At 46.5% G+C, this 15926-nt stretch overlaps 1 long non-coding RNA gene across 1 annotated transcript in view; it reads right to left on the bottom strand.

The window, feature by feature from the left end:
- Positions 1 to 10512, bottom strand: part of LOC138762816 (uncharacterized) — a 40672-nt gene extending 30160 nt beyond the window's left edge. The window contains exons 1-2 of the long non-coding RNA XR_011357172.1: positions 10451 to 10512; positions 31 to 97 (exon numbers count right to left, since the gene is read on the bottom strand). This is a non-coding gene — a long non-coding RNA (uncharacterized lncRNA). The remainder of the gene's footprint in view (positions 1 to 30; positions 98 to 10450) is intronic.
- Between the last annotated feature and the right edge of the window lie 5414 nt (positions 10513 to 15926).

Genomic DNA, 15926 nt, shown 5'->3' with positions numbered 1-15926 from the left:
TCATCAGGGGAAATAAAACCAAATATTTACCACTGCCACGGAATCACTTCAAGGTTAATGGCTGGTCATTGTTCCCCCATTCTGTCATTTGGTTCCACTGAAAAAATAAAGGTAGAGCTACAGAATTAAGCATTCCATGGAACTGAAAGAGTTAAAATGTCGGCTGCAATATAAAGCACTCCTTGTGCGAGAATGGAATTCATTATACTTTTCTTGCATGCAGCTTTGAAATTGAGCAGCGGTAATCATGAACTAGGACATCAGATAATAGTCTCTCTTAAGAGAGTGTGATATTACTGAGTGCAGCTCAGAGAAGAAACATAATCTCACAGATCAGTAGGTTATTATGGATGACTACGAGGCAATCATCTTTGCGAAAGCTTCCTGCCTGGTGCTGAATTAGCAAGGATAAATAAATCATACATGCTTCCACACATATCAGTGATGTTGGTATTAGAGGTTGCCTACATATTTGTAAGATGGTGCTCTTCTCTCTGCGAACTTTCTCAACAGGCCCATCGATAAATGCACAGCTATGTTAGTAAATGTGAAAACACTGGATACATTACTACTTGCAAGCCTTGCCTCTTTATTTCCTGCTTCCTACTTTGGAGTTTTTGAGATGCTCCACTGATGAAAACATCTCACTATCTACTTCAATGGTCTTCAAATTTTTTCTTTCCAACTCCAGACCACCTTAAGTCATCCTTATGCCATTGGTGCTCTGCAATTAGTAAGGGATTACTTAAGGAGGCCTGTGAGTGGAGAGAAAATGTTTGTAAAACCACTGTTTTTATCATACCTAATTGACTCGTTATCTGCACGGTTTCATAACTCCAAAGGAAATGGGACAATGACAATTTTTCCCAAGCAAAATATTTCAGTAACAATTGGGTCTAGAGCAGTGATTCTCGACCTTCCTTTCCCACTCACATTCCACCTTGAGCAATCTCTTAGTAATCACAGAGCACTGATGGCCTAGGGATTACTTAAAGTGGGATGTGAGTGCAAAGAAGTTTGAAAACCACTGATCTACTCTGTCAAGCCCTGTGTGTTTCTGTATTGCGGATGGTTGGAACTTTTGCAAGTTTGTCTCTGCAGATTCCTCCCCATCTGTTGTCATAGGGATATTTCAAGTGTCCTTCACAATGAAGATTGATGCAAATCTCTTATTTCTTTATTCCCCTCAATTAATCCACCAGCTCCCTTCTCCAGAGGTCCTACGTTTATCTTAGCTGCCCCCCTCCTATTTATGTGACCATCACTAGTCTTACTGTTTATGTTGACATGCGTGTTTTTTCCCAAAGTCAATTTTCTCCCTTCTTATGAGCTTTTTCTAGTCTTTCACTGCTAAATCCTAAAAATCTGGTCAACCAACATTTCGTATGCTCTACTTTTCATGTCAGTGATATCTTTATAACTACTCTTGTTCACCATAGATTATCCCTCTTTCTAACTGGGATAAATTCTTAACTATCTGCCACTCCATCGTATCTCTTCGCTTATTTACCCACCACGCCTTGATAACTCCAACCTTTTACTGCTGTAATGGTCCTTATTTAAGTTGACCAGCCTGGATTGCAGTTGGGTCTCGGATGCATTTGACTAAATGGTTCAAGGACCTTCCCATGTTTTTTTTCAATCACCCAAGAACTTTTTAAATCAAATGTAGATCTGCATCAATCTTCATTCAGCTATTTCCTCAAATAGTATCAATATATTGTCAACATTATTAGCCTCAGAATCCTGCACCTATTTCATTCCCAATCTTATTAAATATTTTACCGTGAGGAATGAGTCATAAGACATCTGACTTCGGCACTCAAAATGCCTGCAAGGCACCATCTGGTAATTTGGATAAAATTCTTTTGAAAATACTGCCACTGTTTTGGATGTTTTGTTATCCCTCATTCCCAGAGTTAGAACCTACAGGACCAATACAATGCATATTGTTAACAAATGATTTTTAGGCCATTCAGCTACTTGAACCTCTTCCACCTTTCAATGAGCTCATGGATCATCGGTCACCCAGCTTGTTGTCAAGAAAAAAAGATCATTCCGTTTTAAAACGAACAATGGGCCCCGCAACAAATCCCACTGGAGGAAAGTCTATCATCATTTGATTTTTGAAGTGTTTCCTCGCTTAGTTCTTGGACGTCCCAAACTTTTCACCCAGTAGAAACAAGTTCCTTTTTCCACCCAGTCCATTTCCATTAAGAGTCTGAAAGCTTCAATTAAATCAATCATTGAGTTTTGAGATTTAGTCATGGTTTCCCCTCAGTTTTACCTTGCATGATCCAGGATTGATTTCAATTTATTTATTACCCCTCCCTTTCAGCTTTTAATACAATAAATGCTTCTATCAAGTCACTCTTTTAAACAAGCCTCTTCTCTCCAAACTTTCCTTACAAGATATATCGCTCATTTTAATTATCGGTCTGGTGTACCTTCCCCAAATTCTTTCCCAATGCATTTATATTCTTCCTTAAATAGGGAGTCCAAAACAGTGAAGAGTATTCCAGATGAGCTTTCATCAATATCCTTTATAAATGAAGCATGAACTTCTGAGTTTTGCAAACAATTCCAATGCAATAAACAATAAAATGTTGCTACCTTTCCTAATTGCTTGCTCTACCTTTTGAAACTCATCTAAAAAGGACACTCCGACCATTCTGCATATCAGAACCCTACGGTCTTTTACATTTGGATAATTTTAATTTAGACAAAGAGCATGGTAACAGGCCCTTCCGCCCCATGAGCTGGTGGCCCGCAAATCTCCAAAGGTTGGGAGGAAACCCACGCAGGCACAGGAATAATATACAAACTCCCTACAGCCAGTATTTGAACACAGGTCGCTGGCACTGTGAGAGCATTGCGCTAACCTCTAACCATTACACAAACGGCACTTTTTGTCGCATTCATAATGGGCAATCTCAGATTTTGCTCCATTTGGCAACTTTTGCTCACTTATTTAACCTATCCATGTCTCTTTTTAATTATTTTATGTCTTTGTCGCCAAGTATTTCCTGTCCTATCAACAGCAAATTTGACTACCAGATCATCAGAACCTTCATCCAAGTTAACTTACAAAAATGGTGAGGTCCCCAATACTGCATCTTCCATTAGATCTTGCTAACCAGGTAATGGCTCATTTATATCAACTCACTTATGACAACACAGAATGAGGCTATTCATCCTGTCAGATTCATACTGTCTTCCAGCAAAGTCATCGTATCTGTCCCGCTACCCACTTCCTAACTCTCTGACCCCTTGCAATCTTCTCGCTCTCTCGCAAGTACATCAACACTTTTTTTGGATCTTTTATCATTTATGAATTGAATTGTTTATTGCGCTGAGATAATGTAAAATTTTGTTTTGCATGCTATCCAGGCAAGTCAACCTATCTTTATTACAAGATAAATCAAAAGCACAGAGTATAGCATTCCTGAGATAAAGTTCAGCTCAAACAGCATCGTTTTCATAATTAGAGATCCATTCAAAAGTCTGATAACATTGGCGCTCAAACGTTCTTGAATTTGGTGGTACATGTTTTCAAACTTGCCTGACGGGAAGGGGAGAAGAGGATGGGACTGGGGTGAAAGGGGCGTTTTAATATCTTGTGTAGTAGTGGCTACACTATAACTGAAGGATCGCACAACCAGATGGGCTGAGTTCAGTGAGCAAAACTGATTTATTGCAGGCTGCCTGGCTGGTCTTATATTCTCAGACCAGACCTGGCCAAGAACCGCGCTGGGGGGCCCCGACATCCCTGGAGCATCACGTGGGTCACCAAGCGCAGGCTTTTGAGCCCGGTGCCGAGGTCAGGAGGAAACCCCCGATGGCACCATTTTGGAATGAGGGGATATAGGGAGAAGGCAGGTAGGTGGAGTTAGGTCATAAATTAGATCAGGCATGATCGTATTGAATGGCGGAGCAGGCTCAATGGGTCATTTTTGGCCTACTCTTATTCCTACTTTCCATGTTCCTATGTTTTTCTGTTCCCCACTGCATGCATACCAAGCGGGGCTGGTTCGCCTGCCTAATGACATACCACCACACAGCCCACCACCCCTCCCAAAAACGGCGTCAATGTCCTTTTTTGCCAGGTGGCCTCGCATCTTGAGTTGGGCCATGACTACTGGCTTGGTGGGGTTGAGGTGGGCTGGCTTTAACCTGTCCACTGTAAACAGTTCCCTCTTACCACCAATGTCCAGTGTGAAAGTGGATCTTGAATGCTGGATGAATTCGTATGGTCTTTGTAGAGGTGCTGTGGAGGGGCCCCACCTGATAAAAAATGTACTCTGCGGAATATAGCTCGCTGGGGACGTAAGAGGCTCGTGTGCCATGTCTGGGTGGCGGTGGAGGTGAGAAGGAGTCCAACTGGGCCTGGAGGCAGGGAAGTAGACTGCTGGGGGTTGTGAGGTGCATTGACGAACTCACCAGATAGGGCTAGCAGTGCACTGCAGACGAGCTCGGCTGATGATGCCTGTAGGTATTCTTTGGGAGTCGAGCAGATGCCCAGGAGCACCCAAGGCAGCTCATTCATCCTGTCGGGGCCGGTGAGGCGGGCCATCAGTGCCGACTTAAGGTGGGGGTGCAATCGCTAGACTAGCCCATTGGTCTGTGGGTGATAGGCCGTGGTGTAATGTAGCTCGATCTCCAGCCTGTTGGCAAGCTGTGGCCAGAGCGCAGAGGTGAACTGGGTGCCACGATCACTGGTGAGGTGGTTCGGGACGCCGAACCGCGCAACCCAACCATTCAAAAGCGCTCGGGAGCAGGAGTCCGTGGAGGCATCTGGCATCGGAATCGCCTTGGGCCAACGAGTGGTGCGGTTTACCAGTGTGAAAAGGTAATGGTTACCTCGGGAAACGGGTAAGGGTCCGATGATGTCCACATGTATGTGGCTGAACCGTTCCCAGACATGTTCGAAATCTTGTACAAGCTCTCTGGTGTGCCTGTGGACCTTGGAAAGCTGGAAATGGGTGCAGGGTCTGGCCCAGTCCACAATCTGCTTCCGAGGCCCATGCCAGATGAAACATTCTGCCACCATACGGACCGTGGACCTGATGGAAGGGTGGGAAAAGTCATGGATATGGTGGAAGACTTGCCTGCGCCACTGTGGGGTGCACATGGAGACATCGCACAGGACCATCTGGAGTCGGGAGTTCCTGGAACCGCAGGCCCGTGATGGCAATCCTGAAGGCCCACGTCTCCTTGTCGTCTGGTCCCGGGCAAGCTGTTCGAAGTCGAGGCCAGGTGTCAGTGCAAATGGCCGGTTGTGAGAATGCGTCAGCGACCACGTTGTCTTTCCCCGCCTTGTGCCAAATGTTGGTGGCAAACTCCGACACGAAGGAGAGGTGATGCTGTTGGTGGGCCAACCAGAGATCTCTTGCCATAGCGAGTACCTGAGTGAGGGGTTTGTGGTCGGTAAAAATGGTTAAAGGCCTCCCCTCCAAGAAATAGCAGAAATGAAGCACTGCCAGGTACATGCCCAGCAACTCACGATCGAAAGGGTTATACTTGCACTCTGGCAGGCAAAGAAGTCGGCTAAAGAATGCCAGTGGTTTCCACTGTCCATTCACCTGCTGCTCCAGGATGGCGCTGACGGCTGTGGCAGAGGCATCGATGAAGAGCGTCATATGCAGGTTGGTGTGTGGGTGGACGAGCAGGGTAGCCTTCGCGAGGGCATATTTCGTGGCTTCGAATGCCCTGCTGGCCTCTGGAGTCCAGGCGAGTGTCTTGTCTTTGGCTACGATGAGGGTGAAGAGCGGCTGCATGATGCGCACAGTGCCTGGAATGAAGCGGTTATTCTTCTTTCTTCTTTGGCTTGGCTTCAAGGATGAAGATTTATGGAGGGGTAATGTCCATGTCAGCTGCAGGCTTGTTTGTGGCTGACAAGTCCGATGTGGGACAGGCAGACACGGTTGCAGTGGTTGCAAGAGAAAATTGGTTGGTTAGGGTTGGGTGTTGGATTTTTCCTCCTTTGTCTTTTGTGAGTGAGGTGGGCTTTGCGGTTGCGGTCTTCTTCAAAAAAGGTTGCTGCCCGCCGAACTGTGAGGCGCCAAGATCCTTGAGGTTGTCCGGGCATGGGAACTCTCTGACTGCAGTGACCTTCGTAGCGGCAGGTGTAGCTCCTTTGGCCATGATGGTATGGCTCAGGATCTGCATGGACTCTTTCCCGAACTGGCATTTGGCCAGATTGATCGTTAGGCTGAAGTCGGCCAGTCAAGAGAAGAGGATGTGCAGGTGAGACTTGTGTTGTGCCCGGTCTCTGCTGGTGACAAGGATGTCATCCAGGTAAATTAATACAAAATTCAAATCCCTGCCCACTGTGTCCATGAGGCGCTGGAAGGTCTGGGTGGTGTTCTTGAGCCCGAATGGCATGCGTAGGAACACAAACAAGCCAAAGGGGGTGATGATGGCCAATTTGGGTATGTCCTCGGGGTGCACTGGGATTTGGTGATACCTGCGCACCGGGTCGACCTTGGAGAATGACCTTGCGCCATGCAGGTTGGCCGTAAAGTCCTGGATGTGAGGGATCGGGTAATGGTCAGGTAATGTTGTGTCGTTAAGCCGTCGATAATCTCCGCCGTGGCTTCAGCCACCAGAGGCTTTGGGGACCAGGTGGAGTGGAGAGGCCCAAGGACTGTTGGAGCGTCGAATGATCCCCAGCTCCTGCAGATGTGAGAACTCTTCCTTTGCTATCTGAAGCTTATCCGGCGGGAGCTGGCGTGCCTTGGCGTGGACCGGCGGGCCTTGGGTGGGGATTTAGTGAAACACCCCGTGGCGTGGTGAGGCAGTGGAGAACTGCAGCTTGAGGAGGGAGGGAACTCATCCAGGATACACTGAAACTTGTCCTTGGGCGTGCTGACCATGGCCATCTGCGGCTGCTCTGAGCGGGAGGCGTTGAGGTGAACGGATTGGAAGGTATGGGTATCTAACAGTTGTCTACCTCGAATGTCGACCAGGAGTCTGTGGGCGAGGAGGAAGTCGACACCCAGGATGGCGGTTGGGAGGGACAAAATGGTGAACCTCCACGAGAACTTCCGCTGGCCAATCTGGAAGTGGACGGTCTTGACTCCATTCGTTCGGATCTCCATCGAATTGACTGCACAGAGGGGAGGTCCTTGAGGCTGGTTCTGGGACTCGATGGCAGTGGCCTTGATGACGTTGATCTGGGCCCCGGTGTCGACAAGGAAGCTTCAGCCGCTGACTGAATCCTGCAGGTAGAGAAGGCTGTGTTCTTGGCCAGCCGCCGCAGCCATTAATCATTTCCCTGGAACGAGCAAGGCTGTCGACCCTTCAAAGCCTTGGCTCCCCAGCACTGGTGGAAGAAGCAGAGGCCTGAATTGGATGGCTTGCTTCTGGCTATGCTCTTTGAGGCCCCTGCAGGGGCCAGGTGTTCCACCGTAGTGCTAGAAGAAGGCTTGGCGTGGTCATGCCCGTGATTCGTAACCTGCTGGACTGCTGACCCTCTGGGAATCGTTCGAACCATAGCTCCTGAGCCTTTTGAGTGACCTTCCTAGGGTTAACGAAGCTCTCCTGGGACAGTAATGGCCAGATATCTTCAGGCAGATGGTGGAGGAAGATGTGCTTGAAGAGTGGGCAGTTGATGTGATTGCCCATGAGCGAGAGTATCTCGTCCATCAACACGATTTCTGTCCCCCAAGGTGTTGAGGCGCAGCATCCGAGTGGCACGCTGGTGCCTGCAGAGGCTGAGGGAGCCAGTGAGCACCTGCTTGATGGTCCCGTACTTATCTTCCGTGGGTAGGTGCTGAATGAGATGCAGCACTTGTTTGGCAGTGGCCTTGTCCAGGGTGGCGACCACATGGTAAAACTTGCTCGAATCCGGTGAAATCTGGCGGAGGTGAAACTGAGCCTCTGCATGGCTGAACCAGGTCTCCGGCTCCTGAACCCAGAAGTCAGGAAGCTTGATGGCTATAGCGTTGATCGCAGGGTCATTCAATTCGGGTTCAAAGACGTTTGAACCTGCTGGGGTCACCAATTGTAGCGGCAGCTACCCTGCTAACTGAAGGATCACACAACCAGATGCGTTGAGTTTAATGAGCAAAACTGATTTATTTCAGGCTGCCTGGCTGGTCTTATACTCCCAGCCCGGACTTGGATGAGGACCGCGCTGGGCGGCCCCGAAGTGCCGAGGTCGGGATGAAACCCCCAGCGGCGCCATTTTGTCCACCTGCCCCGCCACGTGCGTGACAAGTGGGGCCAGTTTGCCTGCCTTTTGGCGTACCACCACACTTGCTCTTTTCTCGAGGTAACAGCAGGCATAAATGGAGTCAGTAGAGGTGAGGTTGGTTTGCCCGATAGTCTGAAGCTACATTCACTTCTCTCATCTCCACTGGGCACACCTTCAGGATGTGAGAGGGAACTGGAGTTCCCGGGGGAACGGGAAGGATATAGAAACTTCAATCAGATGGCACCCGGGGTTAGGATTAAATCTCGTTCAGAATTGGAAGGAAACAGCAGTAAATGCCTCGGTTTCCTGTCAGCTTTGTCGATCTTCTACCATGAAAATTTTTTGCTTCCTACACCATGAGCTTTTATTTGTTTACATGATGTATGATGGGGTACTTTATTTACTGCCTCCAAGCATAGTGAGCCAGTGGTTCTCCTTTATCAACAGCACATAAATTGGTTGAACATGAATTCTCTTTCTGAAAAAAATCACATGGATTTTGCCTCAGTTTTTCTAATTACCCCTGGCGTTTTATGCTGTGCTATTCCAGGATGCACCGATGGTTTTCCTGCATTGGCTGCTGCTGTACACTTTTCACTTCCTCGCCCTCGTCAGTCGTCCGGAAACGCAGAGGCGGTCTGCTTTACAACAAACTCAATCGGGGACTTAGTTAAGGACACTTACTTTTGTACTTTTTGATTTGTTTCCTATCTCTGAATTGCACAGTTAATTTAGTTACATTTCTTTATTTGTTTACATTTGTACATTGAGTTAGTTTTGTTTTTTCCACTGCTAATAAGTGGTAAATCTGCCTCGCTTGTAGGGAAAAAAAAAATCTCAGGGTCAAATGTGATGTCATGTATGTACTGTAACAATAAATCGAAATCTGAAAATCTAATACCTTCAAATATTTTCCCTGTGACAGACGTGAAGCTGTCATACTTGTGGTTTTCTGCTTCCTTCTTGCTTTCCCATTTAAATAAAGGAGTAACAATTCCCACCTTCCTTTTTATTTAGGAGACTGTCCTGAATCCAGGCAAGTTTGGAAATTTAAAACCAAGTTACTTCTTTTGAGGGTCTACAATGGAGTCCTTCGAAAGCCGAAGCCCACAGATTCAATAACCTACTGAGTACCTCACCCTCTCATCATCAGAATTCTCCTGTGTTTCCCCCTCACAGCCATTTCCTAATTTACAGCTGCTTCCTGATGTTACTTGCCCTTTTCTGCTGAAGACCGAATGTCTGTTTAATTCATCCCTAAATTTCATTGTTAATTCCCCAAACTTTCTTTCTGGAGGACCAAGGGCCTGAGTACAAAATTACTATTCTTCCATAGTCTCCAGCATTAATAAAGATCGTACCTTGATGAAGGGCTCAAGCCCGAAACATTGGTTCTGTATCTTTATCTTTGCTGTATAAAGTACACGCTTCCACCAGCGTTGTCTCCGCTCCATCCTCAACATTCATTGGAGCGCTTTCATCCCTAACGTTGAAGTACTCGAGATGGCAGAGGTCGACAGCATCGAGTCCACGCTGCTGAAGATCCAGCTGCGCTGGGTGGGTCACGTCTCCAGAATGGAGGACCATCGCCTTCCCAAGATCGTGTTATATGGCGAGCTCTCCACTGGCCACCGTGACAGAGGTGCACCAAAGAAAAGGTACAAGGACTGCCTAAAGAAATCTCTTGGTGCCTGCCACATTGACCACCGCCAGTGGGCTGATATTGCCTCAAACCGTGCATCTTGGCGCCTCACAGTTTGGCGGGCAGCAACCTCCTTTGAAGAAGAGCGCAGAGCCCACCTCACTGACAAAAGGCAAAGAAGGAAAAACCCAACACCCAACCCCAACCAACCAATTTTCCCCTGCAACCGCTGCAACCGTGTCTGCCTGTCCCGCATCGGACTTGTCAGCCACAAACGAGCCTGCAGCAGACGTGGACATTTACCCCCTCCATAAATCTTCGTCCGCAAAGCCAAGCCAAAGAAGAAGATAAAGTACACAGTTTGACCTGCTGAGTTTCTCCAGCTTTGTGCTTTTACTTCAGTCAAGGTTTCTGCAGACTTCTTATGTTTTACTCCTGTCTACTTACCTTGATGAAGGTCTCAAGCCCAAAATCTTTGTGATATAAAGTACACAGTTTGACCTGCTGAGTTTCTCCAGTGCTGTGTTTTTACTTAACTCACAGTGCCTGCAGACTTGTGTGTTTTACTTAATAAAGATCTTGTAGGATAAGTAGCCGATGCTGTCACTCACCTGTTATTTTGCATTTAATGTCTTATTGCTCCCAGGAGATAATTCATCGTTAACCTTGCCCTGCAACATACATTATATTTATTTTCTTACTAGCTTAACCAATTCTTACATGAACAACCAAGAGGCAAATATTAAACATCATAAAAAAACCCCAATATTAATTACAAGCAAAGCGTTTAGAATAATGGGATATTTAATTTTATAGACAGAACTTACGGAAAAAAAGTAGATCTTTTAGGAATAACTATTACATTGTAAATCAGAATTGCAAAGAAGCTGGAAAAAGTAAATGGAATTTACTTGTGTAGAGATAAATGATAGGCTACTGCCATCATAAAACTCATTAATTACATCCACCAGCTTTGTCTTTTCTCAATTTCATGCATCACTCACATAATAAACACAATTTGTAGTAGCACCAAGATTAATTTAAGGGATGCTATTTAATTTTTGTTTTGGAAAGAAATCAGTTATGTAAACTGCATAGTAAATGAACTATTCAATCTTAATAGGTTTAATAAGGTAACTGCCCTTAGTGTCACTGTATTCAATGCTTTTCTTTTATTTTTGCCAATTTCCACCCTTTTTCCTTTTGTTCCCACATCCTGCCCCCTTTTCTGAGTTCCATGTTTTTGCCAACATTCTGGTTTCTTGCCTCATCGGCCATTTTCACCGAGCAGCCTTAAACATGGATCAGCAAGGTGCAGAATTGGAGGCTGGTACAATCCTGTCAAAATCTTGCGCCGCTGGCAGGTTTTAGTTTCAGGACAGGCATACAGCCTTAATATGGATCTACGTTTTGATGGAATAACTGAATGACAGCTTGTGCCCTACCATTATTTTAATGTCTTCTCCCAAGCCCTTGAAACATAAAAGTTTAAAGTGTGTGTACGTGTGTGTGCGTGTGTGTGTGTGTGTGTGTGTGTGTGTGTGTGTGTTTTGCTTTAGTGATTCAAAGAAAGTAAATGGACAACTAAAGTCGAGAAAGAACATGTGTCACAAATTGAGTGAAAGAAGCTGACAAAAAGCCATTAGTGCCCAAACAAAGACAAAAGAAGAAATTCTATCACTACCAGATGAGTCGTCCCAATTCCCCAAGCCCTCTATTAGCGTGACAGCCAAGAGGCTGTGCTATTAATCCAAAGGTCAGACAGTTCAGCTTTAGCTAGATTTACTTTATTGGAAATGCAATAGGAAATTATATATAGTGTCAGGGTTATGGAACCTAAAAGATGACACTTTTAAAACCATGCTAAATGGTACAAGGCTGTAAGTGCTAATTTTATCTGTCTTACATAGCTTGTGACTGCCTACACCCTATGATCAAAAAGTAATTAAATTACAATGTGAAAGCATATTGAGGGTAAGTGTGCTTTGAATGATAGGTACACATTTAGAACTTCAATGGAACACATCACAGAAGTGGATGGATTAAGACAATGCGACAAAAATGCTATTCTCAGGCCATTTCAAAGAAAATAAAAGACTATAATCATTTGAAGTATATAAAATATTCGTCTACCGAGTAATTCCTGTACAGTACTTCACAACTAAGAATGTTTAAGAGATGACACTTGCAAAATATAGTTTATTAAATACAATGCAGTACCAAAGATAAAATGGATATGTTACAATTCAAAGTGATATTGCCCTTGAAGAGAACCAAATTCTGCCCTATTATGGAAGAATGAAAAACAAAACAGTCAACACTCGAAACACTAATTAGGTCAGGCAGCAACTGTGGAGAGAGCCACAACGTCCATGTTTTAGCTGGAGGTTTAATCAATTTGGCAAAAGTTCCCCCTTCTCAATGTAGTATCCTATGGATATCTTTCAGGATCAGGATGTTTGACATTGGAAAGATGATAATGGCTACAGGTCAATTTGTTCACTGATATGATAAGTTAATTTGGATCTAAAAGTCAGTGGAAAGAACAGGTTGGGTCTTTGTTATATGGAACCTGACAGTCCTTCACCCATACAGATTTAGATTTAGATTTCAGATTTGTTGTCAGAGTGCACACATGGTGTCACATACAACCCTGAGATTCTTTTTCTTGCGGGTGAAGCAGAATTGCCACTTATTGGCAGTGCAAAAAATACCGGACTCAACGTCCAAATAAAAAAATGTCAACAAACTGTGCAATACGGAGAAGGAAAAAAAAATCACTGAAGTGCAAAAGTAAGAGTCCTTAAATAAGTCCTTGACTGAGATTGTTGTTGAGGAGTCTGATGATGGAGGGGTAGCAGCTGATCTGGAACCTGGTGGTGTGAGTCATGTGGCATCTATACCTCTTTCCTGATGGTAGCAATGAGAACAGAGTGTGTGCTGGATGGTGTGGATCCTTGATGATTGCTGCTGGTCTCTGTTAGCAGTGTTCCCTGTAGATGTTCTTGATGGTGGGGAGGGTTTTGCCTGTGATGTCTTGGTCTGTGTCCACTAGGGCTTTACATTCAGGGGTATTGGTGCCCCCATACCACACAGTGATGAAGTGGGTCAGCACATTTTCCCTCACTCATCTGTAGAAATTTGCCAGGGTCTCAGATGTCATACCAAATCTCTGCAAACTCCTGAAGAAGTAAAGGCAGATAGGTGATTAAGGATTATTTTCATTAACTAAAAGACCATTGAATTGTATTATAAATTTTGCAGACCTTGCAAGGTGGTTAAATGTTAGGACTTTATTCTATGTGACTTTGGTGGCTTGGTTGATTCTAATTGTGCCACAGAGCTCAAAAGCTGTGGGCTCAAGTGCCGGTCTCAAGCTATTCCAATGAACGGATGAAGACTCAGGCTGCTGGCCGAATGCAATGATCAGAGAGTGTTGATTTTTCAACTGGAAGTGATGCTGAACCAGTATTCTCCTTTAAACTTCCCTCGAGATCTTTTACAAATGCCTTAGAGTGCAACAGCAGGTGAGGCAGAACCTGTGGAGAAACAGAACTAAAGTTTCAGGTTCATGGCCATTCATCTGAACTTAGAAAAGTTGCTTGGATTGGAGCATTTCAATTCTCAAGAGAGATCGGATAGGCTGGGTCTATTTTCCCCGGAGTGGAGGAGGATCAATGGTCACCTGATAGATGAGTGTAAAATTACGAGGGGCATGGACAATAAAAATCTCTTTCCCTTGATGGGGGTGTCTTACAAGAGTTTAAGATGAGAGATGGAGATCTGAGGGGGAATATCATGACACGAATGGTGGTTGGAGTATGGGCTTCGCTGGCTGAGGAGTTGATGGAGGCAGATATTGCCGCAACATCTAAGAAGCATGCAAACGAGGCATCAAAGGTTATGGATCTTATGTGATGACATGGCATTAGTGCAGATAGGGACAGAGGATGGTATGGACATGTGGGCCAATGTGCCTATGTCTGTGTTGTCTCACACTATTAGAAACCTAGCTTGTTTTAATGTGGGGATGGGGAAGGAGGAGAGCACAAAATAAGTGTCTGTGATAGGTTGCAGACTAGGAGGGACTGCATGACACAGCTAATGATGGTGCTTGGTGAAAAGATAGTGAAGGCCTGTTATTTGCAGCTGAACTCTCTGGAGGAGATGCAAACAGAAGACGACAGATGGTGCCAGGGTCTCAGATGTCATACCAAATCTCTGCAAACTCCTGAAGAAGTAAAGGCAGATAGGTGATTAAGGATTAATCCAAGACATCACAGGCAAAACCCTTCCCACCATCAAGAACATCTACAGGGAACACTGCTAACAGAGACCAAGCACCATCATTAGCTGTGTCATGCAGTCCCTCCTAGTCTGCATTGCTCTCTGGTTGTGCACGGCGATTTATGGCGTCTAGAAGCATGGGGAGCGTTGGTAGGGCAGCCCGGTCATCGCCTGTGTTGACCACGTTGACATTGGTCGTGGGGTGTGGCGTGCGGCAGCCGATGGCATCCAGAGGCATGGGGAGCAACGGTAGGGTGGCCTGGTCATCGCCCATGTTGACCACGTCGACGTCAGTCATGGGGAGCAGCATTTGGCAGCCAATGGCGTACGGAAGCGTGGGCTGCATTGGTAGGACGGCCTGGTCATTGCCCGTGTTGACCACTTTGTTCTCATCATCAAGGGCCCTCCGTGTAGGCCACTGCATGGCCCAAGATGGCGGTGGCACGTGGGGGCCCGCTGCGTGGCTGGCCTCCTTCCCCAGTCATGTTCGTTGCACTGAGGGAAGTGGCGTCGTCGCGGCTGGCGGCAGTGACATCATTACATCTGCTGGAAGTGACGTCACGCATGAGCCAGAAGTGACATCGCTGTAGTTTTCGGCAAGCAGCACTGGCGAGGGCGGGTCTGATCTGGGTGCTCGGGGCACATGCTGTGATTGTCACTGGCGGAGCCAGATGCTGAACTGTCAGAGTTGAGGATGGCAGAAGTTGTAGTGGGGACAATGGCACCGCCCGGCACGTCCACACGGGGGAGGTCGGGAGGTCATAAAGGGCCGCTGAGCTACTGGCTGGTTTCAAGAGGCACACTTTAGCAAAGAACAGAATAGAACAGTACTGGTTCCTGGTTCCTAGCCGGGCAGTTTCGTCGCGATCGTCGGTCTGACCCACACCAGGACTCACAGTACTTACAGGGGCACTGGGCACCTGCTGCAGCGACGTTCTCCTCCCCAGCTCAGTCTGGGGCTGCATTTGCTGTGTGAGAGGGCCATGAGGGAGCCTGGGGGAACCTGGAATCGAAGGCTTCGATGTGCAAGGCTGTAGTTTCCAGGGTTTGGACCATTTCCACTGTCTTGGTCAGGGTGTAGATACTATCTTCCAGCAGCTTCTGCCAGATGGCCTTCGAGCATAGCCCTTGGACGAAGACATCCAAGATCAGCCTCTCAACCTCCTCTGCGCCTAACTTGGGTTCAGCCAGACACAGTCGGGCCAACTCTTGGAGGTGCCCCAGGTAAGACTCAGCCGTCTTCCCGGGTTGCTGCGTTCAGGTGTTGAGGAGTTTCCCCCTGCAGTAGGCCGGTGGTACACTTCTGCAGGTACAGTGGTTGCCCCCTGCAGTAGACCGGTGGTACACTCCTGCAGGTACAGAGGTTTCACTCTGCAGTAGGCCGGCGGTACACTCCTGCAGGTAGAGAGGTTTCGCCCTGCAGTAGACCGGTGGTACACTCCTGCAGGTACAGAGGTTTCGCCCTGCAGTAGACCGGTGGTGTACCACCACATTGGTGAACTTGTTGTAAATCTTTTCTCAAACCCTTTCCAGCTTAATATCTTTCCTGCAGCAGAACTCTGCATAGCACACAAAGTGTGGTGTTACCATCATCTTGTGCAAATGCTGCATGGTAAACAAGCTCCTACTCACTTCTGACCAATAAAGGCATGAGTGCCAAATCCCTTCTTAATTTGCCTGTGTCATCAGTTTCATGGAATTTGGTGCCTTTTGTAGTCTCTCTGTTCTATAGAGCAGGCTCGATGGGCCATTTTTGGCCTACTCCTGTTCCTATTTCCTACGTTCCTATGTTCCTATAAT

This window comes from Narcine bancroftii, chromosome 5 (assembly GCF_036971445.1).
Source record: "Narcine bancroftii isolate sNarBan1 chromosome 5, sNarBan1.hap1, whole genome shotgun sequence".
Classification (NCBI taxonomy): Eukaryota; Metazoa; Chordata; class Chondrichthyes; order Torpediniformes; family Narcinidae; genus Narcine; species Narcine bancroftii.
The sequence above is the reverse complement of the archived record's forward strand: the minus strand, read 5'-3'. Positions and strand labels throughout refer to the sequence as shown.